At 43.5% G+C, this 25,120-nt stretch overlaps 1 long non-coding RNA gene across 11 annotated transcripts in view; it reads left to right on the forward strand.

Annotated features, from left to right (window-relative positions):
• The window catches only part of LOC116654444, a 101,957-nt gene that overhangs the window by 59,060 nt on the left and 17,777 nt on the right, over positions 1–25,120 (forward strand). Inside the window, exons 1-3 of one of the 11 annotated variants that reach the window (XR_004305415.1) lie at positions 26–14,250; positions 15,153–16,529; positions 21,900–22,014. The exons of 7 other annotated variants lie outside the window; for them this stretch is intronic. This is a non-coding gene — a long non-coding RNA (uncharacterized LOC116654444). Of the gene's footprint in view, positions 1–25; positions 16,530–21,899; positions 22,015–25,120 lie in introns of those variants that run through there. 3 more of the 11 variants (XR_004305418.1, XR_004305412.1, XR_004305416.1) reach the window with 3 other exon arrangements.

Below are 25,120 nucleotides of genomic sequence, written 5' to 3' on the forward strand. Positions count from 1 at the left end.
ATATATATATATATATGAATTATAATTATAAATATATAAAAATCTCATTTAATGAGTATTTCTCTGGAATTAACAAAGAACTTATTAGGTTTCAGCTTCTTTGGTCAGAAGTTGTCAGTGCGTTAACGTGTTTTTTTTGCATGCGACTAAGCTAAGGAGTGATCCATTGTACAATGGGTTTGGTTGGTCACATTGTCTCTCTTTACTTTAGTTGTTTCGTAGGCGATAGGTTGGTGAATGGATATGCATGTTCAGTATCAGTTTCCATGTGAGGAGAGGTGAGCTTGACCTTCCTGCATGGCAGATAAGTGTACATGAGTAGAGCAGACAGAGATTCCTGCTCCAGTCTTCCTCCCTGTCTTGCTGGGTCATGTCTGGTGCATTTCTGTGTGCCTCATTTCTGCTGTCAGTAAAAGTAGGTTAGGGCTTGGGATTATTCACAGCATCCAAAATTCTTCAGCAATTCTAAACCCGTATGAAAACACAAGACGGAAACTTGTGTGAAAATGCCTGCCAGTGCTTTAGGCCAGCTTTTATATCTGAACTAAAACGTTGCAATAAGGAGTTGCATGTACATACAAATAAAGAACCTACCTCTTTTTTGTCCTTTCTTTCAACTCTAACCACAGCACATCAAGTATTACCAAAAAGCTGAAGGTAAGAATTTGTGTTAGGAGAGCATTTTTGATTATAGGACTTGATGTTTGTTACATTCTTCTGTATTTTCAGGTTCTGAAATGCTTTGATGAATGTCTCCATTCCATTGGAATCAAAGCCATTTGGAAAAAGGAAGCTATTCTGAATTCTTTAATGATACTTGTGAAATTTTCCTCCAACTTTAACAAAACTGCTACAGCCCTTTTTTTTTCCCCCCTGAAATGTAGAACACAGTGAATGAGAATAAATAGAAGCTGGCATGTTTCTTCATGTGCAGTTTTATTGGTGTGCATGTTTGTTCATTTGTCTGTTAACTTGTAGAATTCCATCATCTTACAAAGTGGTTTGTGGTTTGGTTTGAATTGGTGAGACTTTCCTATTTTTCACATTTTAACCGTTACTGACATTTTAATGCAATAGGAACAATAGAGAAGAAGAGCCACAGTTTTTTTGCAAATAGCCATTAGATGTTGTGGTGCTTTTAGGAGATTGTTCTAAGAGTTTCTTGATGGATTTTGGGGCGTATTTTTAATGGGATATTTCAGAGGCGCTTTGGTTTGTATTTGCACACCCAGCTGCCAAAAGCCTTCCAGCAGGTTGGGTGACAGACACACCCCAAAATGTCTATCTTCATTCACATCTCATTTGTAGCGTTATCTGAAGCATAGGCTGATGTCTATTTATTTTATCCTCCTTATGTATAATACATAGGTTGCTGCTTTCAGGAGTTCCCCCTTTACCTCCAATGGCACATTGTCTCATCTCTGTTCTTTATGTTAAAAATGAGGAAGGTTTGGCTGGTCCCCTGTGCGTGGAATGGAGCCTGCAGCGCGCTGAGCTCGGTTTGATCAAAGCTGTGTGACCGCTGGAACATACAGTGGCACACAGATGGCTGTATTTTCTTGTACCAAGCAGCATTGCGTGCTGTACGCGTTGTAACAACAATACCGCTGAAGCAAGAGGTCACATTGATCTACGCTGGAGTTCATTGGTACTACGATTTGTACTGAGGTCAGTAATGAACTGAAACAACCTTTGCAGCGTTTGCTTTTCCTAGTGACGGTGCCAGCAGAGGAGCTGGGAACGGCCTCCTAGAGCTCTCAGGGAAACTCATTGTTCACGTAAACCCTGGGAAGGAATTTCTCTTCCTTCTTGGCCTGCTAGGTATGCACTGAACCATACAGTTTGCTTTAGCTGCATACCATCTGCGTTTTATTTTTGTTTTGTTTACTGACTTTCCACCCATGTCGGTCGTCTTTTAGCATGGCTGTGTTGTTGTGTATTCCACCTTCGTCAGCAACCTTGGTTGTGTCTTGGTTTGTTCACTCTGAGTTTGTTGGATGTTTGGAACAGAGCCTTGCATGGGAAAAAACTTGGATTGGGTGGGAATTCTACCTGTGTTGTGCTTGTAGGAGCAGGATGGGCACTGGTTGCTTTAGGGTTGCTGCTGTTTGCCATACGTGCAGTTAGATACTGATTGCTGGGACCTGTGGTCCTTGAGGCGTGCTGGTTGAGTGAGGAGAAAAAAGCAGCTTCTTCCTTCTGCCCTGGCTATAGCTCTGCTCAGCATCTGCTTTTACTTTCCCTCCACTTTCTTTCAAGCTTGTTGGAAGAATTATTTCTTCCTGAGTGAGTTTCAGCCTCTGTCACTGTTTCACAATCTGAAGCTGGTACTGCAGGAATGTCCTTGTCCCGGTGCACCAGCAGTGGTGCTATTGGAGCTGAAGGGGACTGGTGACGTCTGTAAGCAGAACATTCAGGTTGTGACTGTGCTGGGGCCAGCACTGATAGTTGCTCTGGAATAAGCTCTGATGTTGGAAGCCATGTAGAGCAAAGACACGTCAGCTGCTCCACTCAGACTCTCAAGGCTCACATGCTGTTAGAGGAACATGACCATGTTGCTCCAGGACCCAGGCTGGATCTGCGCGTTCCTGCGGTGTTGTGGCCAAGCTAATAAAACCACCTAGAGATGCCAGGAGTTGGCTTTGCAAAGAGTACTATTGTTATTGATAGTTTTTCATTAACTAGGTTACCCCAGCTTCCTGTTATCTGGCATATTTGAGAGCTGACTGTGTTGTATTATGTTGGAGTTCCTTACTTCTGCTTCATGGTCCAGAAGTTTGACTGGCTTTTCTTATGAGATAGTTCTGAGCTCTGTTTTCAGTATCACTTATGATCCAAACATGGCCAGATTGTTTCGTCAGACAAGCCTTAAATATAATTGTAACCAGAAGCTAAATCACCGTGTTCCTTCACGAAGGTAGGTGAGAATAAAACAGTTCTTCACTGCAGGAAATGTCATTTTTTCTGTTCAGAATTTGCATCCATCATAGAGTGATGATAGGCTGGAATGACCACGGTTAGTGAAACTGCCTCCAACCAAGAGTTCTCGCTATTAGGTAAATCAAAACATGTTATTCAGAGGGTGACTCATGGAAAACTAAGTAAAGATTTTATAATCGGATCCTCTGGAAATGCTGAACGGCACATCACAATAAAATTGTCAGTCTCCTTACATAAATTGTTTATGTGCTGCTAATCCTCTTAGAATGAAAAGAGAACTCAGTGCGTCTTTGGTGCAGGAAATTAGCAGAACCTTTCAGTTGTGTGTGCTGTCCTGACTTCTGAGATCAGGCTGAATTTAAGTCGTTCTGCCTGATGTTTGATCTAAAGATCTCGCCTGAACCCAGGTGGAAGTTCCTACTGCAGAATACATCTCAAGTCTTCTCTCACGGCTGCTGAATAGCCTGAAATCCGCTAACTGCAATGGAAAGAAATTGCACAACAGGTATTTCACTGTCAATCCTTCTGGAGAGGAATCCTGCCCTTCCTTCCAGCGTCCTTTACCTCTGTTGCTACGATTGCAGTGCAATCCTAATTGATCATCTTTTCTTCCCTGCACACAACTTCAGAGTCCTGAATCTTCCTGTTCAATACTTGCATGTTGAGACCATGTTAGCATTATTTGCTGCAGACAGCATTTGACACGTGTCAGAGGATTGGTAGAGTCCTAAGTGAGATGGTCAACCTGCTGGGAATGAAGTGGCTGGGCTTGGGGAAAAGACATAACCAGAGAGCCTAGATCTTTCTCCTTTGATGTGGACTAAGTGTAAAAGAGGTCTATCTTTCAAAGCACTGGCAGCTTTGTAGGGTATACTGCAGATTCATTGAGTTAACTTGCTAAAAATGACTGCAGTGCGTGTATAACCGTGTGGGCTGAAGAATCTAAATTGGAGTTGGGTGAAAACAGATTTTGGGTTAACCGAAGTCTGCACTGTAACTCTGAGGAGCGTAATGAGAGCAGCGTGGCTGCAAAGAAGTCTAGTCAAATTTTCCCTCATACTTAAACACTCGAACGTGGATAGTAAATAAAGGAGATACTGCCCTTTTTGGGTTGTCTTCCCTTGATTGGCCGTGTGATTGCTCCATATCTTCACTCCTTTTCAAAGAGGAAGTCAAGAGGAAATAAAAGATAACATTGACTGTTCCAGAGTGAATTTGTGTATCTACAAGCAAACATAAATGGTATTGTGAAATGGAATGAGTGGGGCATGGGGAATTTCCAGATCCCAAGGTGAAAATGACTTCAGAGAAGTGTAGACAAGTTTGAAGCATTACTGCTGCAAATGAAAGCTGCTGGTTCCTTTTCTGCTCCTACCCAAAAGTTTACTTTCTGGCAGCAGAGATGTTTATTTTTTAATTATTTTTTTTTAATTATTATTTTTTTCATGAGACTTAAAAACATGAACAAAACTGCGTGGATTTTATGAAGTGGGATGTTTTCTCTTTGGGATCATAGGATTTATGTTGAAAGGGACCTTAGGAGGTCTGTAGTTCAACCTCTTGTTGAGTAGAATTGACTGTCACTGGTCCATTTCAACCTCTTGCTGAGTAGAATTGACTTGTCACTGGTCCATTTCTGTAAACAAGCGTTTCAAAGTAGTTACGATTATTTAGTGGAAAAAGCTTCTGGCTGATGAAAGGCCTATTAACTGATCAATTAATTCAATGAAAAGTTTTCAGTCAAGCTTGTCATTAAAAGAAATAACTGCTTTTCCAGGAGCAGGTGTGATAGAGGCAGAGAGGATAAAGGGGAAGAGCAGGCACCAGCAGTGAACTTGGCACTCCAACCAGTCATCCCTGTATGGATTTTCACCACTTGCCAAACGTGCCTTAGACTGAATTGTAAGTTATTGTACATCATTACTACACTGCATCTCTGAGACGTGTCTCAGCTCAGGAGTCAGCTCACTGAAGCTCAGGGAGCCTGGTCATGTAAGACTGCTGTGGTTTGAATGACCACTTGAAGCATGACATGTGTTCTGCCTGTTTGCTTTCAACATGTGTGGGTATGATTAATCAGCCTGGTTGGAAAGTGTTATACTTCCACGTATTTTTTTAATTGCTGTTTTTTTCCGTTTGAAAAGATGAAGGAAAGTACCTAGGCAAGGCCTTGTGCTTTTTTATGGCAGGTGGTTGTAGGACAGGCTTGCTTTCTGTCACTGCCCTCTTCAGGACAGACCACAGCTCATCTTTCGCATCTGCGTTACGCCATTCTCTTCATAACTCTTTTTCTTCTCCAGTTATTTAAGCCATGTCTTCCTTTGCAGTCCCCTTAACAAGGCTTCAGTCCATAGTGGTACTGAGAGGCATAGTCCCATCTTCATCCTTACTCCAGGCTTGGACCCTCCTTGAGGACAGGATTTGTGAAGCCAACAGAGAGGCAGCAGAAGAACACATCAGATTGCCCTTCCAACAGAACTGTGTTCTATACTGGATTCTGCTGTACTGGACTAGTCTTGCCTGGAAGCACTAGAGATCTCCTGATAGAGAACTTCACTAGATAAAGCGTTCTAGGTATGTCAGTAGTTCAAGTGACATCAAAATGTGGTCTGTTGGGTTGTTAGTTTGTAGGAACATTCATTTCTTAAATTCCTTTGAGATCTGAAAGGAGAACAATAATGTAATTATCAAATGTTCGTTTTCTGATTTTCTGAATCTCTGTTTAGATATAATGGACTGACTTCAGGAAGTCTGAACAATCCCAAGTATGACCAAGTCTCATTTGAGCTCTGTTATCCCATGGAAGGTGGTCTTGCAAGGTCCCTTCCAGCCTGGTTTGTTCTGTAACGTGTTTGTTAATCGTACTTGGTACTTGAAAGGGGAAATAAGGTGACAGAAATTGCAAACTTGAGAGAGAAGTGGGAATGTATTTCTCATGTAGCTAATAAAGTTCAGCAGGATGGGAGAGAAGAGTTCCTGGGTATCAACTGAGGCCTTTGGAGGAACATGAGTGCGTTTACTGAAGGAAGTAAATCTGTGACACACTGTAGAAGTATCCAGCAGATTTGGATGAAGAAGAATGCAGATAATCCCTCTGAAAAGCAGGAAGTTGAGTTGTTAAAATCAGTCCTTGCTGCAAGTTGTGGCTCTCAGCACTGCTTGGCACTGCCACTTGGCCAAGCAGCATTTTGGCACAGAACCTGACCTTGACCAGGAAATTGTTTTCTCTGCAGCTCAATGTCAAGGGGAGGCTTCGCTTCCCTTTGAAGGCACACCTGGAGAATATAGTTTTAAAATGGATTTTGCTTGAGCAAGTTTGTAAACGTTTGACTGGGGGACAGCAAATGTTCTTCAGCTTTGCCATGAACTGCCTCTTCCTTTGATGTTGTTGTAGCTTCATTACGTGGTGTTTACGTTACTGGGACAAATATCTCCAACACAAAGATTTACGAGGCAGCTTCTGTGTTACAGAAAACGTAGAGGAGAGGAGAAACCAAGTTTTATATAAAAATCTCTACCCTTAATTCATAGAGTAGATTTACAAGATAAAAATATATTTTCCTGCAGGATTTAGCCCATGTTTTCCCTTGTAATATCAGCCATTTTTCAGTTTTAATGAAATTGTTCTTCCTTTTGATAAAAGCTCAGTGTGCAAAGTAATTTCTCTTCTTATGTTGACCCATCATTACAGTGGAAAGAAGGGATGTCTGAAACTGTGGATGATTATGACTTAGTTATGGGGTGAAATAGAAGCCAAGGGTGTAGCTGAGAGAGTGTAAGGTTTTAATCTCTCACTGACTGCAGCGGTAGCTGGTAAAAATAGATTTTGTTAAAATACATTCTGTGTTGTTTTCTGATGGACTTATAGTAGACAGCAAAACTGTCTGAGGGGATGAACCTGTCCTTTGGATGGAGATGGTCGTGTTTCTAAGCACGCAGCTATAATGAGGTAGCTGCAGGAATAGCGAGTGATGGCATCGCATCATTACTAGCAAGGCATTCCAAATAAAAGGCAGACAGCCTTGCAGGTTTTTACTTCTTCCCTGTGGAACAGCTGTTGCCATTTTGCAGAGGGGAGCTGGGGCATGTTTTGTAGGAAGCAGCCCCAGTCAGGGTGTAGCATTGCTGAGGGAACCAGATAGAAAAGCCAGTGCTGTAGAGGTGTGCAGCCTGATGTTACCTTTGACATTTCTTCTGTTCTTTCAGCACACTGCTTATTTTCTGGGAGCATTCGTCTATTTTTCTTGCAAAGGAAATACAAAGACTCAAGGATATAAGTGGGACTGAGAAAAACAGCAAAGCGCAGAGAGATAGGGACTGGAAAGATGGGTTTAGCTGAACACTGTGTTGCTCTTAAATAAAAGCATGAAAGTGCTTTCAGATACAGTGGGAGCTGATGAGTCTACCGAGGCACACGAGGATGCTGAAAGTCAAGTTCAGCTACTTGAGGCAGCTCCGACTCTCTGAAAAGGATATTTGCTGCAGGTGAACTAAGTGAAAACTCCATTTCATCCTGCTTTAGTGCAGAAGGAGAGGAGATAGGACTGCAGGATGAGAAATGTTAAATGAGAACTGCGGGTAGGTAGATACAGGGACAGGATCTGTAATTACTGACTGACGTTTGGAAAGTACCCTTGTTCTCTGCTGGCCTCTTTGTGAAGCCACGTGATGCCAACCTACTGCAGAGGAGCCACAGTTTGGTGCCAGCGATTCATATCCATTTTGTGGAGTAGTGGAGATCTACAGTGATTAACTGCTAAGTGTTGTTATTAATGATTCAGAGCTTTTGGCTCCTCTTTCCATACACGGATCATCAGACTGTCTTTCCTTGCCATTTTAAAATTATTATCTGAATGACCCGAATGTCTTCGAAGTAGCTTGAATTTTTGTTCTGGCGCGGGCTTTACAAACAGAATCTTTCATCTGATACACTTAACATTAATTTTGCTTTTTTAATGGGATTCTCTTCTCCCAAATTTACATGATTGAGCTTGCAGTCTGTTGGAGATGTTCTCTCCCAGCGATAAATTTGCCTGAGCATCTCTTAATATGTGTTGAGCAACACGTAGGTGGCTGTTTGCGTGTCGTGCTCTTCCCCAGGCAGATAAACAAGGAGGGGTTTGTGTGGCTGTTGTTCAAGCAATACTTCAGAAAAGTTCCATCCTGCCTGGATGTCACTTCTGTTGTTGTACTTTGCTCTTGGTGACATCACTGGTGGCAGCTAAGAGAAGTGCATTAATTGTTCGATGGTCTTTGAACAAGGATGTTGACTTTTCCCAGCGGCCAATCGTGCACAGCCAATTTAGTAGAAGAAACTGTATGTACCATAATAGGGTTACGAGTATGGGTGAGAGCAGAGTTAGCCTGTTCATGCAGATGGGAGATAAATAACTAAAGAGAACTGGGAGTGATGTGAATCACTTCTACATTTTCCAAGTCTCCATTGATGCAGATGGCGGAATCAGCTCTGAAATTAAAAACCCGCTACTTCATTGAAAGTTCTTTGTGATGAGGTTGGTATTCTCATAGGGAACAATGCTGTTATACAGGGTTGCCTCTGCAAGGTGTGGGTCCAGGTGGGGCCTGGACCCTAAACAGCAAGGGATCAGGAGGTGTGAAGTGCTCTCAGCAGAGGTACAGGCAGATTTCAGCTGACCGTAGCCCATACCACAGTGCAAACACTGCCCTCGGGATGCACTTCTGGCACTCGCATGTGAAGTGTTCACATTAATTCCGCAGAAATGATCCCTCCTGATTTCTTCAGAAGGCTATTTGTGTACATGTGGTTGTCAACTGGGAAGAGGTAGGCTCTTAAGGAGACTCTTGTTGCTAACCCTTCATATGCTGAGAGCAAGGCTGCACAGTGGGGGAGTTTCCAGAGAAGTTATTTCAAGTGAAGCAGCGCTGCAGGAACAAGGGCAATGTCATGAGCCTAAACTCTGTGCTGTAATAGTCACATCCTCCTTACTGTCCTTGGGGTCCTTCCTCCCTGCAGTCAGCCTTTCTATGCGGAAAGAACTCAGCAGTGCCCATTTCATCTTGCTCCTTTCACGGCCATCTCCTCTCCAGAAATCAAAGTCTGCGGTAGCACTCACAGTCTGGGTGGTACTGAGGTAAGCAGGAAATGTAGTCCAGAGCTGGTAGTGCACTTTGACCATCATGCCCTTAGCCACGAGATTATTCTTCCTTCCTTATAAGCAAACATCCTTTTATTTACGTAGAAGGATACTGCATGATGAAATCTACTTTCTGCTCTCTATCTGACTGTGTTTACTTCCCAATTAATTTGATAAAGAGTGAAAATAGATCGATCGCTTCCTTTGCATGTTGGCCTGAGTTCTTCACTTAATTCTCATACACAAGGCCCCTATTGCAGAGCTTCGTTTGCAAATTGGAGCAGGATGGTTGTTAAATGCAAACTGTAAGAGACCACGCTTGTATTTTTCCACTTAGGAGGAGATAGAGGAAAATCTGCACAGTAAGTCATTATCAAAAAGCTCTCGTTTTCCAAGATAGCTTTTACAGTAGCTTAAAACAGAACTTGAAAATTGATTCCTTCATTACTCATGTGACAGGGCTGTGGAGTTCCCAGCTTCCTTTTAATAAGGGAAAGCATCCCAAGGTAGCTGTGTGGTGTAGGGCAGATGAATCATGTTTTGGAAGTGTTGGGGTGTTTTTTTTCCCTCTGACCATAAGGGAGATCCTTGTGGCCAACCTGGACACAGAGTGAGATTAATCCCAGTTTTCAGGTCTGCTTCTCTCTTCCTCTTTACAACACAGTGAATTGGGTTGTCTCATTGGCTTAGGCAAAATGTGAAGCAGATTTTTCAAGGATTGCAGTTTTAATTTATAAATACCTGCCATTTTATCCACTGCCAAGTTTTGCGGTGGGGTTGGTAATTATGCTGAGAAATGAGCCCACCTATCAAAGCACTTGCTGTTCTCATTTCAAAGCCGTCAAAACATGGTGGGCACCTACTGGGAAGAAGTTTGGTGCCGTTCAGTTGAAACCTGCATTTTGGGGCAGCCATTGCTTTCAGTGGCTTTGAAAATGGAGTTCAGATTCCTTTAGTCTCCCAAAACTCCTGGCTTCCAAGCATTAATGTGTCCTGCACCCATATTTCCAGAGCTTAGTCCTACATAGAGAGTGAAGACAAAGTGTTGGGGTTTTTATTTTGCCGCAATGCTAAGGGTGAGTTGTCCTTCATTGGAAGGGGTGAGGCGATGCTGCTTCTTCCATCTGGACAAGAAGTCTTTGCTGTTGCCCTTAGGGTTTATCAGCAAACTTTCTTTCCTGCTCAAATTTAAATTGACATTCTTTATTATTTTTTTTTCCACCTTGACATTATTGCCAGTTCCAAGGACTGAGTCAGGTGCTGAAGCGATAATAGTGAATTTTTAATCCTCTTTTTATTGAAATTGCATGGGGCACGTGGGGTGCGATGCCGTGACAAGTAGAGTCTCTGTGTGCCCACGATCGTTACAATGGTGCTGAATTAACTTGTTCTTTTTGAGGGAATGTTGGTTGTGGCAGATACATGCTTGTGCTCATGCACTTCTAAAGTGGGTTGAGTGAAATTAAGAAACTGGCAGCAAGAACAAGCAAGAAGCCTAAAGGAACTGATGCTGCCAAATGTTGGCATCCATGTCAAGGCTGGTACCAGGGCACAGCTGGGCATACACCAAAGCGTATCCAGCACAGGAGATGACTTGCCCATGAAGTTGACTCAGCGGGTCGTGGGCTGCTCTGTGTTTGCTTATCTGACGTGGAGTGCTCGAGTCCACCGCCATGGGATGCTGAGTGCTTGGTGTTTTGGAGAAACTGGGTTCTGTAATGAGAAAATGTGATGCTGTGGTGTGGGTAAAGCTTCTCCTACTGTTAGGTTGTGCCCTGAAAGCTCTCTGTCACAGTGCTGGAGCTCAGGGCTCCTGCAGTGCTGCTCTCAGCTTGCTGATGTGCATTGCCCTCTCACGTGCACCTTTTTTACATCTAGTTACCCACGTATCTTGCTTCAGCTGCTGTGGTATCATTTTACCTGTACTTTTCCATCCAGTGCAGGGATAGCAGGATAAAACATGGTGATGCAGAGTCTACTGTAATTTTACAGATGCCGGGAGTCTCAAATGTGCCATCTGGTGGTATAAACACAGCACTTCAAATAAAGGGCACTCCACAAATTCCCCTCGCTTGTACTCATTACTGCTGAATAATTCATTTCTTTTGGACAGAGGTGAACACTTAGAGTCCTTGCAGCCCATCAGTATTTGGAGTGTGTGGAACTGAGCTCTTTGAGGGCTATTTAATCAGAAGGTGCAGGGAATTTTGTAGTACGTTTTAATACGTGCACTCTCAGGAAATCTGAACCTTCATACCAAGAAAACTTTATGCTGGCGTTGCCTTTCCATTGAGCGGCCTTTGCAAACCAAATAAATCTTAGGGTTAAAACCTTTGTGGGGGGGAGAGGGGAGCAAGAATGGAGCAGGAGATAGCAGCAATAATGTGATGAATCATTGCATGGTCACAGAACGCCAACAGAGCTCTGTTGTGAGGAGCCTTGCCTTTGCAGATCAATGCTAGGACATTCTGCACTGCAGCTTGAACCTGAACTACTTTCTCTCTGCTAAAGGAGGCTGTGCCAAATTGCAAAAGACTCAGAGATCACACTGAAAACCTACTTCATCAGCAAAAATAGGCCTCACAGTGAGGAGTGTTAAAAGGCAGTAGGTTTACACCGTAGTTTGGTATGTACGTGCAGTGAATTATGGTCTGAATTAATCTGTCCAGAGTGTTTGTCTTTACTGTTACCTTCAACTCGAGCCCTGGCATAGAATTCAGGTTGTGCAGGTTGAAGTTTGTGTGCTTGCTGTTCCTAGGATTTTTACCTAGAGGTCATTGTGTCCTTTATTACGGCAAGCACGGAACTTGCCTGCTGTTTGCACTGGATTATATGATCCGTCTGTTGTAGCTACCAGAGTAAATCAGGAGAGTAATTCTCTTTCTCTCCATATCCCTCGAGTTGTCGTTTTAGTAGTTGGAATATTGGAATGGAGCCTCTCCTGTCAGCTCTTGCAGCTCCTTTGTGCGCAGTGCTTGCATGAAAGCGTGTGAGACCAAATGTGGCAAAAAGATTTCCAACCTTGGAATTGCAAACTGCAGATAATCTGGGAGATGATTGTAGAAAGAATTAGAGAAGTTAAACATGTAAAAAATAACCAAGCAAGCCAAGTGGGAAGAAAACCAAGTGAAGTGCCAGTATTAAGTGCTGGAAGTGCATCTGTCCTAACTTGAGGTCTGCTTATATAGCTTGGATAAAATGCAGGAAGAGGATTAAAAGAAACCAAACCTGGAGTTGAGCAGCATCTCTTTGGCAATCTCTTCCAAAGAAGATTGGAGTGCTGCGCTGTGCTGAGCGCCATTCAGAAAGGTGAGGTTGGGCTCTGCTTGCTTAGTCATCTCATCACCTCAGTGCTTGGGTCTGTCTGTTCCCAGTGCACTCATACTGCCAGCATTGTTTCTGGCCTAAACTTCACAGCCTGCACACCTCAGGAACCCATAGGAACAGGCCCTTAAACAAGATGAAGTTCAGTTTGCATCTGGTTTAGTCCTTGCGCTGCTGCAGCATGGGGGTACAAAGCAGGATGTAGCTAAGGAGAGAAACCCCAGTGCTGCCCAGGAAGTGCTGTAGAAAGCGCCTGTTTTCATCACGTGAGAATGACTGATTTATTGATAGTGGAGCGGGTACCTTGGCCTTGTTGGCTGTGTCACTGTGTACACCAACTGCATCCGCTCCAGGGAGCAGTGCTTTCCCCCCAGCCTACATGCAGCAGAGATGTTTTCCTGAAGCAGACCTTTTTCATGTTCTCTGTGTTTCAGTAATACCGCTATAAAACATCACTTGCAAGCTTCCATTCTTGTTTGCAGGCTAACTCACCCTGCAAGCATGTAGTCTTGCTGCTTCTTTGTGAAGGAAGAGAGCAGTGAGCTCCTGAGTATGATGGGGGCAGCTGAGCAAGATCATAAAGATATACCCTTACTGCCACTGCACGTTTATTTTTATTAAGAAGCGTGGTCTTAAATCAATAAAGCAGATGCTCCTTACCTGTCACCATTCCTTGGGCTGAGAACAGTTCGGTTTTATGGCAGGATTTATTTGACTGTACAAATGGGATGTAGCATTTGACTGCAGTGCAGATCTTTTATTAATAACATTTAACATGTAGCAATGTAATTTCTTTGCACCTACTGCTATGCTGGCTTAATTTTATACGAATTAAGTTTCTACTTCCTTGAAGGCCTTACATAAGCGTTAGCTGGGAAGCAATCCATCCTGTTCAATTGCAGTAAAGGAGCCGACTCAGAGTGGGCTCTAAGAAATAGCCATAAACACGTTTATATATAGACACTGCTATTAGACAAGAAGCTTGCTGAAGAAACCTTTCCTATCATCTAGGATCTAGTATATGCCATGGAGACTGTTGCAAGCAGGTGTTGTGGTAGACAGAGGCAAGAGCTAAACAACAAGAACATCATCTCTGTAATGACTGCATGCAGAAGGAGCTGAGTATCCAATGGCTGTCTGCTTTTGCTGTAAGAAGGACATTTGATAAAGGGATTTGGAATCCTTCAGCATCCCACATGTGCAAATCCAGGTGCCGTGCATGTTATATTTGGATTTCTGCGTTGTTTCGGATCCGTTTCGAGTCTGTTTGGCAGCAGCCTTGTGTGGTTTGACCCTTTGCTTTCATCGCATGTACCCAATTGTAGGCGAGGTGTGACAGCCCCCTCTCCCTGTTAGTCCCTGCTGAGCACCGAGCTTGGGAACAATGGGAATACAATGGGAAGATGGGCTCTGGGAGTTCTGTGCTTCCTAACCATGTAGGATTCGGCTTACCTTGGGCAGATCTCATGGATGGGGCTCGTATTTTGAACAGGTATCTGTACATCTGACCAGCAGCACAGGGGCTGTTTCCTAATCTTTGTTGCCAGCTTGCATTCAGCATCATTTGTCGTGTGCTCCCATAGAGTTTGGGCTAGGTGCGGGACAAAACACGGGAAGGCTTGTGCTTTTGTGGTGGATTTATAAGGGTGATTTGTCATTCGGTGCCTCCCCTCCTTCCTAATGAGTTGAATAGTTAAAATATGTTAATGTCAGTAGATGTGCAAGAAAGGGTGAAGCAATATACTGACGCGTTGAATAATTAGATCATCTCCCATGCAGGGAAGAACTCAAATATGAAACAGAAACAAGAAGTGCCTTTTTCCCTCCCTGTAGAGGCACCAGGTCTGGCTCCTTCAGCATGCAGAAGCAGGTTAGACAATTACATCTTTAGAATGAATTCATTTTTGTCAGAATTCCTGAAGATGCAAAGCATGATGTGTTCTAATTGCCTTTTTTTTTCTCGCCTGTTTGATGTTGTGGGTTTTCTTCGCTTTTGCAAAGTTGGAGTCTTGTTCTGGATGGCTGAATTCATGAGCAGCCTATTTGTGATGGAACAGCACAAAAGTGTGAGCGTTTCTGGCCTGGATTCATGAATACCATCCTGGTTAACCAGGATTCCTTGCTGAAATCGTAGTGAATTAGCAGGAATCATATAAAGGGAATTTCATAAAGGCGCAGGACATTGCGGATGCTTTCCTGTAGCATTTTATTCTGGCATAAGGATGCTGTATGTTTCTTAAGAAGCCTATATCTTTGAAACAGGAGCTGCTTACTAACCTCAGGGATGGCAGCGTGGTGGTGGGAGCTGCTCTTGTGCGGTCTGTCCCCGCTCTGGCCCTGCTGCCACGAGCAGGCGTGCTCATTTGTGAGGTTTCCTTGTTTGATAAACATAACACTTGGCTTTTGTTCTCTTACTTAATCATTTCCTTCGAAGAGTTAACTTCCCAAGCAGCCACAGATTAGTTCTGTCAGTTGTTTTAATTGTTTTTCTTGTCACGCACAGTGGAGGTCCAGTGTTTGTAAAATGTCTTCTTTTATTTTGTCCCCCTTTCCATCGCTGCCTCAACGACGCTGGCATTGCAGGCTGAGCTGTAAGGCTTGCTGGCATCTACTCATTATTACTGAGTTTCACTTCTTTGAATATCAGTGCTACAGAACAGAGTACTTTTCCCCGAGGGTGATGTGAGCACTCCGGTATTTTCTATTTCTGCACTTTAGCACTGGGCTTCCACGTGCTCACCGCTGAGCAATTTCCTTTTGTACTGCTGACAGGTGACTCAAAAGGCAGGAGGAGCAGATGTCTGCGGCGTCCGCTGGTGGCTGCAGCCTTAGGAGATGAGTTTTGGAATCCCCATCAAAGTCAGGATTAGGCTCAGGATCCTCCAGCAGCGCCGAGCCCGCCGGGGGAGTGCAGAGGGAGAGGAAACCATTCACAGCGACTCATCGTGTGGTTGGGTGATTCAGGGGTCTGCTGGTGACGGTCACAGAGGCACGTGGCTCACTGCACCGTCTTTGTCTGCTGTGCAGGATGCAAACGGTCTCCAAACATTAATTCTACCCTTTTTGATTTTTTTTTTTTTCATCCGGTGAATTATTTCCAGGAAGGAGTTTACTGTATTTTTCTGGAATGAACGTTGTGAAATTCTTTTTCTTTACAGTGGGCGAGTTTTCAGCTGGTGATTTATCAACCAAGTATTTTATGGGATCGCAGTTAAAGGCTCTTCTATAACAAAAAAAAGACAACCCGGCGCGATAGGGAAAGTAAAAGTGTCTTGGTTTCCAAATGATGGAGGAATAACCGAAAGAGCGAGTTCTTGGAATAGTAGCTCCATTGGCACTCGTTGGTGATTTCCTGCTCGTTTGCTGAAAGAAGCACTTGGTGATGTGAGTAGGTGGTACTAAAGGGTTATTACGAAACCAATTTCAACCAGACATTTGAGTCATGGATCGGGAAGAGGGAAAGCGGCTTCCGAGCTTTCTCTTTGTTCGAGCTGAGCGCACCAGAGGCACGGGCAGGATATTCTGTATTGGTGTGGAGAAGGATGGAGCAGGTCTGGTGCATTCGGTGATGCTCCCTTCCTCGTGCCACCGCGTGCTGCCATGGGCAGCGAGGATGTGGGCTGCAGGAGATGGCGGCAGCACGCAAGGTGCACACGGAGCACTTCCCTGCCTGTGGCTCGGTTTGAAACACGTAAGTAATTGCTCGTGGCTTCTCCCAGACGTGAGAGACAAAATGGAGCTGTGTCAGGATGAACGTCTGCGCCAGGGCAAGCTGGTTTGTTGGAGCAGTTTGGTTCTGTTCTGTGAGCAGCTGAGCTGCCACTGGCAGCAGACAGTTGGCTTCTCCATCAGGGGAAAAAAAGAAGAAAGAGGGGGTGTTTAAGGGAAATGGTTTGGCTCCTAAACCGAAGGAATTGTTGACCTACTGACTCAGTTATGAAGAATCAGGGAAACGGTCTTATTGTGGTTTCTTTTGTTGGTGGCAGATTCAGAAGACATCTGTGAGCGTACGGGTAGGACTAGCACAGGAGAGGTGCTTCTGGTACCTGCTGCTTGCTGCGTGGATTTTGTGCCAGGCAGGAGCTGAGGTGCTGACTGCTCAGCAACACCTAAGCTTGATTTCTGATGCTTTTCCTGATAATGGCAGTGGTAAGTTTATATATACCTCTCATTTTCGGTGCTCAGATGGTATCTTATTAAATGTAATGGAAAGAAATTTCCTCCCAGCTCTGTGAGCATGGCAAGGTATGTTGTTGGTTGTTTTTTCCCTCAGAAAACGCTAGCTATATCTGCTGGAGTGCAGGAATCTGTAAATAAGGGGCAAGCTCAGGCAATCGGGTTGACAAAAAACAGTCTGAAATTGCTTTTCCCTTCCAGCTTCTGCTTACAAAGCTGTGCTGTGTTGGTGCAAAGCAGAGAGATGGGCCAGCTCTCCCTGCCCCAGCTTTGGGATCGTAGCATCCCCGAGCCTCTGCTGCTCCACTGCTTTCCTGCTTTCTTTGCTGCAAGAACAAAGCTTTGGTTTATTTTGTATTTCATATGAAAATCAGATGTGCGTTACCATGCAGTAAATCCAATGGTACTTTTCCTGAAACGTTTTCCTAGAATAGAAATAATGATATTTTTAAGTGGCTTTGTAAATCTTCTGTGAAAAGGCTATCAATTAGTGGTTTTTTTCAACAAAAAAAACACTAAAAAACCTAAGTAAAAAATGACGAATGTTCTCTTGGCTGGAGGGAATCACGTTGGCTGTTGGAACTGAGGCTGGAAGTTGTGCTCCCTGGATCTGCCTGTGACTCTACCACTGCTTTGAGGGTGTTTTGTTTGGAGGAGGGGTCTAACGGAGCAGGTCGTTATTTATTCCTTAGTTACCCAGTCAGTAAAGTGAGGGTAGTGATGTTTAACTTACCTTCAGTGCTTCATCAGCATTATCACAGTGCTTGCCTTCCAAAGAGGAAGCTGTTTTTCTGGTATGTGATACCGTAGCTCTTTTGCTTTCCAGAAAATCCTTCTGCATGCATAGATGATAAGAAGATAGGGAAAACAGATGAGTGCTTATTTAATTAATCACGCTGGGTGCCGCGTCTCCTCCAGACAGCAGTCACAGTTAAGTGTTGGCGCTGCGTGCTCACATCCCAGCATCAGGAATGCAGAGTGATGGCTTTCCTGTCCTGGGTGGGTGACATGAGGACGTCTTGCTCTTCCCAACCCATCAAGTTGTGAGTTGTAATACAACGCTCAGCAAATATTCCCCCCCCCCCCCTCTTTTATGTTTTGCAGTGGCAACATCCCTGCGGAGCTGGGAATAAACCCAGCGGTTAAATAAAAACAAAAACCAGAAGGGAAGGTTTAGCATTGTGCTGGATTTCCTTTCCTTAAGTGCTTCCTTTGGACCGCAGGAGAGGAGCTTACGTGCACGGCGAGTTTCTAGTGAGCAGTTGTACCGAACGGAGTGGGAGGCAGGGTCAGGGAAGAGTCACTTGGTTGTTATGTGGGTGTGAAGAGCCCACGAAAGGGAAAGGGCGGAGGAAAACATTCGACTTGAATTAAAACAACAGGGAATGTTACGTGAATTAAATATTTGAAGGGTCCGTTTCTGCCAAGTATTTTTGTGAATTAATGCGTATCTTCTAGAGAGCATTTGTTCAGCAATAAGCTTATCAGAGTGTTCTCAGGAGGGACTGTGTGTAAAAAGAAAAAGAAATCCCTGTTTTCTTATCACTTCAGATAGAGAGAAAGGAAGTTGTGGATGTTTATAGCCCCTAAACTGTTAATTGTTAAACGTAAATTGAAGCAGCAGATCAAATATCCTCAGCTTCACGTGGGAGCGGTTTCGTTTACTAAGAAATTGCAGGCAGGACCCATTTAAGGAGAAGCAGTTTTAGATTCTCAGGTAGCTGTTGTGTACCCACCTGTAGAGCAGGAGGGACTGCTGCTCTCTGAAACCCTCTGCTTATGGGGAGCAGGCCCTTAGTACTGTCTGCTCACCTAAAATGAGTGAGTGGAAAATATAGTCTTGTATTGTGGATGCTGCTGAATTTGTTTTGATTGTTTCTGCACCCATGTTTGCAGGATTTCTGTTTTCTTCCAGTTAAAATGTCACTAAATAGAGGATCTAAAATAAATGGTGCAGAGATTGCTTTGTTTCTCCCCACCCCCCCTCATGCTTTCTGTGATTATATTGACTGAAAAAATGCATCACGCAGAGGTTGGTTTAACAGCGCTTTCTCTGAAGCAGAAAACTCCTTTATTACATTAGTAAGTGGAAGACTTGATGCTGCAAAAAATCCTTTATCTTAAGCCATGTCTTTCTTAAACACAAGCCATAAATTGCATGTAAGGAAACACAGAAACAAGCTGAAATTGGATACACAGGTGTGTAGTATGGGTTATTTTGCTGTAGTATTTTCACTAAAGCTCCCCAGTGCTTGATGTTTTAGGTGCATTCAGTCTCTTTATAGCATTCGTTTGCACTGACTTCTGAGGGATTCCCACCTGAAAGCTTGCAGGCAAGGTATAGAGACATGGTTGGCTTTGCTTTTCTGTCTGTATTGTGATTTCCTAAGTTCTTCATGGCCTGTAGCGATCCAAAGGCAGAATTCGTGGCTGAAGTTTGCCTCCAGGATGGTGAGCTCAGAATTGAACCTGGAAGAGAAGAACGCTTCCTCTCGTATTGTTCTGCTGGAATCACAGTCCAACATTTAAAACAAAAACAATCCATCAAGCCAGATAAATATCTATGCATCCCAGCAGCACAAGACATGAATAGGAGCCATTTGCATCCATGCAGTTTCAGAACAGACCTGTGCCAATAATCATTGCTCTGCTTGCTTGTTGGCCTCTCTTATACATCTGCTGGTAACCTGGCCTGTTGATGGGCAGTGCTGCTCAAATTGCTTTTTTGCCCTTCTGATCAAAAATCTGGGCACCTCAGATGTCTCTTTAAGGACCTAAGCGGCTACTGAAACTCCTCATATGACCTGTTACTACAGGCTCCTGTATATACAGTTGTATTGCCAAAACATGAGGTTGGCAGCAGTGAGTCATAACTGCAAAGATCTCAGCTTTGCTCTTTGATTTACTTTTATCCACCAAAACTTAAAATATTTCCAAGAATACAGGTAGGTATGTGCTGTTCTCCTGTTAGGGCAGAGCTCTCGCTTGGCTCTTCAGTGTATTTACATAGCTCATAGGTTCTATCTTTTCAAGCTTTAATGTAAAAAGGAGCTGTGTGTACTTTTTATCTAATCTTCAGCGCATTAAGCACGAGCAGTTCCTGGAGAAGGGATCACGGCGTGGAGCTCTGCCCCTTCTCCCGGGAGTCTCTGTCTCATGGAGTGATATTTGCCCTGCAGTGCTTTCTCTTTATGGCTCTGTGAATTCGGAATTCCTCCCTATGCTGGCACTGCTCCAGTGGGAGCACAGAGGGCGGCCTCAGCCCGAGCTTTGCCTCAAGTTTACTCTGTAGGAAGTGGGATTTGCAGAAGGAATAATGCCCAGCTTCTGCAGAAGGAATAGGCCTCAAACTCCTCTCCCACAAGGAAAGGCTGAGAGAGCTGGGGCTGTGCAGCCTGGAGAAGAGAAGGGCTGCGAGGTTGCCTTGATAGCATCTTGTCAGCATGTAAAGGGGAGCTGTAGGAAAGAAGGGGACAGACTCTTCAGCACGGTCTGTTGTGATAGAATAAGGAGAGATGGCTTTAAGGTCAAAGAGTGAAGATTCAGGTTGGATATAAGAAGAAATCTTTTACAGTGAGTGTGGTGAGGCACAGGAACAGGTTGCATAGAGATGTGGTCCATGCCCCATCCACAGACACTTAGAAGGCAAGGCTGGATCAGGCCCTGGGCAACCTGATTTAACTGAGCATGTCTCTGTTCATTGCTTTGGTGTTTCTTTGTTTCTCCTGTATTTTTCTAGTAGTCTTTATTCTTCATTTTTTTATTGTTACGATCCAGTTTTCTTACACATTTAGAATGAAAGATGTGCTCGTGCTGTTTGTGTTTCTGAGCTTTCTGTGTGAATGTTCACCATGTAACTTCAAAACAGCAAAACACATGATCTGAGAAGCAATCTGGTATTTTACTGCAAGGGAGTATTTTCTGAGCACAAAAGTCAAGGGCATGTAATGGGAAATGCCCTTTAGAATAGATCCAGTCATGCTAATGCTTCGTTGCATGTATGAGTAAAGTTATTTGCATGCATAAATGTTAACAAAGTTGAACTCGTTACCATCAAATCTGCTGTCAAAAGTTGACCCTGAACATTTTGCAAGGAAGATGATGATTGTCTCTTTAATTACTAAATTCTGTTTTGCCTATTTAGGAGAGCTATACACAACTCTAATTACCGCCATTCGCATCAGGCTCTCTGATGGCAGTGTAACTCTCAGCGCTGAATGAACATGGTGTGGTATAACAGCAGTATGCAGATAGGAGGGCATCCTTTCAACTGAAGACTTTGATTATCAGATTATTATCAGACAATTGAGCTGGTTCTGAGGTTGGCCAGCCGTCTGCTAAGCATTCCTGCGGAACTACAGAGTCATAGATGTTAAGAGATGGAAAGTGCATTAGATCATGCAGACCGTCCTCTTGCCAGGACATGTTTTCTGCTACATTTTTTCTTCTGTGGTTTACAGCTAGAGAAACTCCAAGAACTTGGCCTTCAAACTCTGGGACTCTTTTACACAAAACTTGATGGCACGTTTTTTTTTTTCTTTGCCTGATATTTGGCCTAAAGTTTTCAATTTCTTTGTTTTTTATCGTGTTATTTCAAGTCCGTGCTCTCATCTTTCAATCATTCTTCACTCTGTGATGCTAACAGCCTGTAACTCTGAGCAGAACAGAATGATGTGCTCGTGAATATTAAAGCGTCGCTTACCCAAATGCTGCCCCTTCAGTTCAAAATGGCACGTCAGAATGGTATTGTGTAGAGTTGTTAGGCCAGTGTCAATAAAGCGATTCTTAACTCTGTTGTGGCATTGAGGACGTGAGCTTATGTAGGTACATCTGTATAGCAACGCATCACAGGGGGAAAGAATAAAACAACACTTAGTGACAGAAATACTGGAAGTTGTATTGTAGTTGTCTGCATGTTTATTTTCCCCCCTCGCTTTCCATTATCCCCTATTCTTCTCGAAACCACTTTCTAACTATTGTTTCTTTGCATAGTTCCATTCGTTTTGGTGGGATCTGGAGGTTGCTTGTTTGTTGTTTGTTTCTCAGTGCTTGGTCTTTTGTTGTGAGAAGCCTTGGGTGCCCAAGCAGGGTTGGCTTCAGCGTTTCCAACATCTTAACCACAAAGAGCTTGATCAACACCCCCTAAAATAAACACTTCCTGACCATAAGGAGGACAAATGGGCATTGTTCTTGCCATTATACCCTGTGGGAGAGAGGCCAGTTGGTGTGAGCTGGCCCATGGCCCATGCTGTCCTGACTCAGACCAGAGTTCCTCTGGTCATACCCCAGTGCCTTAGCCCAAACCTCCATTTTCTAAAGCACTGTAACTGTTTTTCATTTCAGAGTGCTCCAAATGATGAGAGGATTACGTTGCAGGACTCCAGAGAAGAGTTTTTTGTTTGCTTTCCATAAAACCACCTAAGAATCTCCATACAAGCTAGGGATATTGAAGCTAGAGGTGAGGACAGGAATGTTATAAGAGATTAAATTACTATTAGAGAGTGGATTGAAGGTATTTGGGGATTGGATTGTGTAAGCAAATGGGGAAATGAATGAGAAACGTGTAACTGGGTGGCTTAGTGTGATTGAGTAAGAGAAAATGCGAGTGGGCGGGTAATTAGACTGGCAAGTGAGAGAAGAGGTAGGAGTGGGTGAGTTGATGGGTCGGTATGTGGCAAAAAGGTTGAAGCCATTTCACGGGCCGACTAACAATACCTGAAGGAATGGCAAAACCAACATCACCCAAGGCTTGGAGGCATCATGACGTGCTTGGGTAGAGAAGAGATCTCCAATACTTCTCTTGCTTTCCAACACTGCATCCAGCTCCACTGCCTCAATCTTAGTGCGTCTGGTGAAGAGTTGTTCTTGCCTTACTCAGGTGGTTGTATTTTGTTGATGTTCGTGCAGGAATATGTGAGACGATCATTACTTGATGGTGGTTTTGACAATTAAATGACAGAGAAGCTAGGTGAACTCAGCATATGCTTTAGCATTCATTTCATTTGAATGAATGTAACATAAAGTATTTTTAAATAGTTAGCAAACCATGAATGACAACTTTAATTAGATATTTTTTTCTCCTGCATCTGGTATTTTAGTTCACTATGTCTAATCAGTAATAGGTTTTAATTTACCATGGCAGAGTTTAAACCCTAGCTGTGACCTTTTCAAGTCAGATACAGTTGGGCTATTGTTGAAGGTAATTGCTGTACTATTCCGTTAAGGTACACTGGCTTGTGTATGGTATGTTTTCAATATTTGTTGTAATAAAGCAAGTCCTTTTGAAGCCCAAATAGGATTGAATGACTCTTGCAGAAAGTTACAGGCTTTATCTTAGCTGCCAAAAAGGTGTGTGTTTGCTAAGGAATAACTAACACACTGTGTGGGATTGAAATACCCTACTGGAGACCAGGCCCTGCAGGTCTTTGCATCAAGTAACCAGGCAAGCTGAGAGTTTCACCTTGCTGTACCTACTTCTTGAAGAAGACTACACTGCTCTCCATGGGCTCTAACAGCAGGATGAAGGCCTAGCACACCACCCAGCTTGCTGTACCAAACAAGGTTGCTCTGCCATAGTCTTTTTTTCTCATCTTGAGCATCACCTGTTGCAATCTAAATCCCCTCCGAAGTTGTAAGTACAGTCACGCAAGCTTCTGCTCTAGTCTGTTTAATCTTTTTCATCTGAGACAAATCCAGAAATACTTTGCTGTACTAAGGCAGATGCTGTGCTGGTACAAGAACTCAAATCTCTTGCTCATGTTCAAATGCCGTAGTAACTGTGTGAAGTAAGATGCAGAGGAATGTGTGGGTATGTTTAATGCAAGCCTGCTGGGTTGTAGATCTGTCAAAGCCCCATATTTGCATTACTTACATAAGCACAAATCCCAGTAGTGTTTACGTGTGCTTTGTGTTTTAGGAACTGCAGGAATTGAATTGCTGGGGTGAAAATCCCCATCTTATTGCCATCAGAGGGACTGCTTAGAGGCTGGTAAAGTACTGACAGTTGCAGCCCTAGCTAGAAGCTTGCTTGCTGTTACACTTGATATTAAAACTAACCACAACAGCCATAAGAGCAGCAAATGTCCTCTGTGGAAACGCGGGTTGTCGTAAGATCCTGAGAGTAAGTAGGAAAGAAAACCTTGAAGTTTCTTTTCTGTTTAATTAGTTGTTTGTTTTTTTGGCGGTGGCAAGGTTACAAAGCATTTGCAATAAGCATGCTTCGCCTGTTGCCATTTTTTTTTTTCCATATGGGTGTGTGCTTCCTTTTCATTATGTTGTTTTTCTTTTAGCGTAGCCGCTCCTTTCATTTTTAGACCGAGGAAAGAGCTGCAGAAAGAAAGCTTTCATAAACGCCGCCGTTCTGATCATTCTGATCCTTTATTACCTGAAGGGGCGGTTATGGGAAGCTGCTACAGGGAAGGAGGTTTACAGTTTCCTAAAGGTTTGGGATTGTACGATGAAGCAGCGTATTTTAGGCACTGCGGAGAATGTTCAGAGCAACATGGTTGAAAGGTGCGTTGCTACATCCCTTTGGCTGAGCTTACTTGACTTTAGTTCTGCCCCACAGAGTTTTCTGAGCCTTGGAAGCTGTCATCTTAAACACAGAACTGGAATAGGTTACCTAAGGTTTAATCACTGTCTTAATCGTTTCCTGCTGTTGTAGAGCAGATTTTATGATACTATCTCTCGATACTTTCATTGCTGGGCTTTTTCTGTTTGTTCAAGGAACGTGCTTGGGAGAAAGTGAAGGAAAACACTCCGTCTCAGAAAGAAGAAAGTAATTAATGCTGTTAGCTATATTGACTGTAATGCTGAGATAGTGTCTGTAGGAAAATAGCCAGACGGCTTAAACAAGAAGTAAGAGTATTTTTAGCAGGCTGAAGCAGCTTAAAATGCTGAAATGGGAGTAAGGGCAGGGCGGGTGGTTTTGGGGAGAAATAAAAACTGACAAAGTCACTCATCCCATCCCTTGTGATGCTCTGAATTTCTTCTTTTTCTCTCCATATGGTCAGTCATGTGTTCCAGTTGTGTTTGCTGCCTTAAGACTGTAGGTACGTGCAAGGGGTATCTTATTTTCCTAATACTAAAAATAGGAATGTGTAATAATAATGTCTTGGAAGTGCTTCCAACCTGCTGGACTCGTCACACCCTGCATTAGGGTTCACGGCTCCCTGTTATGTGTTGCTGTGTTCATGGATGGAGGCTCCAGCAATGTGAGTTTCTTAGGTTACAGCTGTGGTCTGAAGGGTTGTTCAGAGCAGCTTATTGTCAGAAATAGGATTCTGCTGTTCCTCTGTCTTGCTTGGTCTGGTAGAACCGGTCTGTTTGTCAGAGAATGATTTGTCTGCTTAGAAAAACACGCAGTTCCTTGACTGGAAGAAATGCTTCAACACAGAATAAGAGATTTAAGAGCCATCTTCCTCTGCTGGCTCAGGAGATGCTGCAAGATTAAGGGGTCTGATCTGAAAGCACACATACAGACCACGTCATGGCTACATCCCAAGGTGTGAGATTCTGTCAAAAATGGTATCTTAAGTGGTACACCCATTAAAATGTGTGTACGG

The sequence above is a fragment of the Coturnix japonica genome, chromosome 1 (assembly GCF_001577835.2).
Source record: "Coturnix japonica isolate 7356 chromosome 1, Coturnix japonica 2.1, whole genome shotgun sequence".
Classification (NCBI taxonomy): Eukaryota; Metazoa; Chordata; class Aves; order Galliformes; family Phasianidae; genus Coturnix; species Coturnix japonica.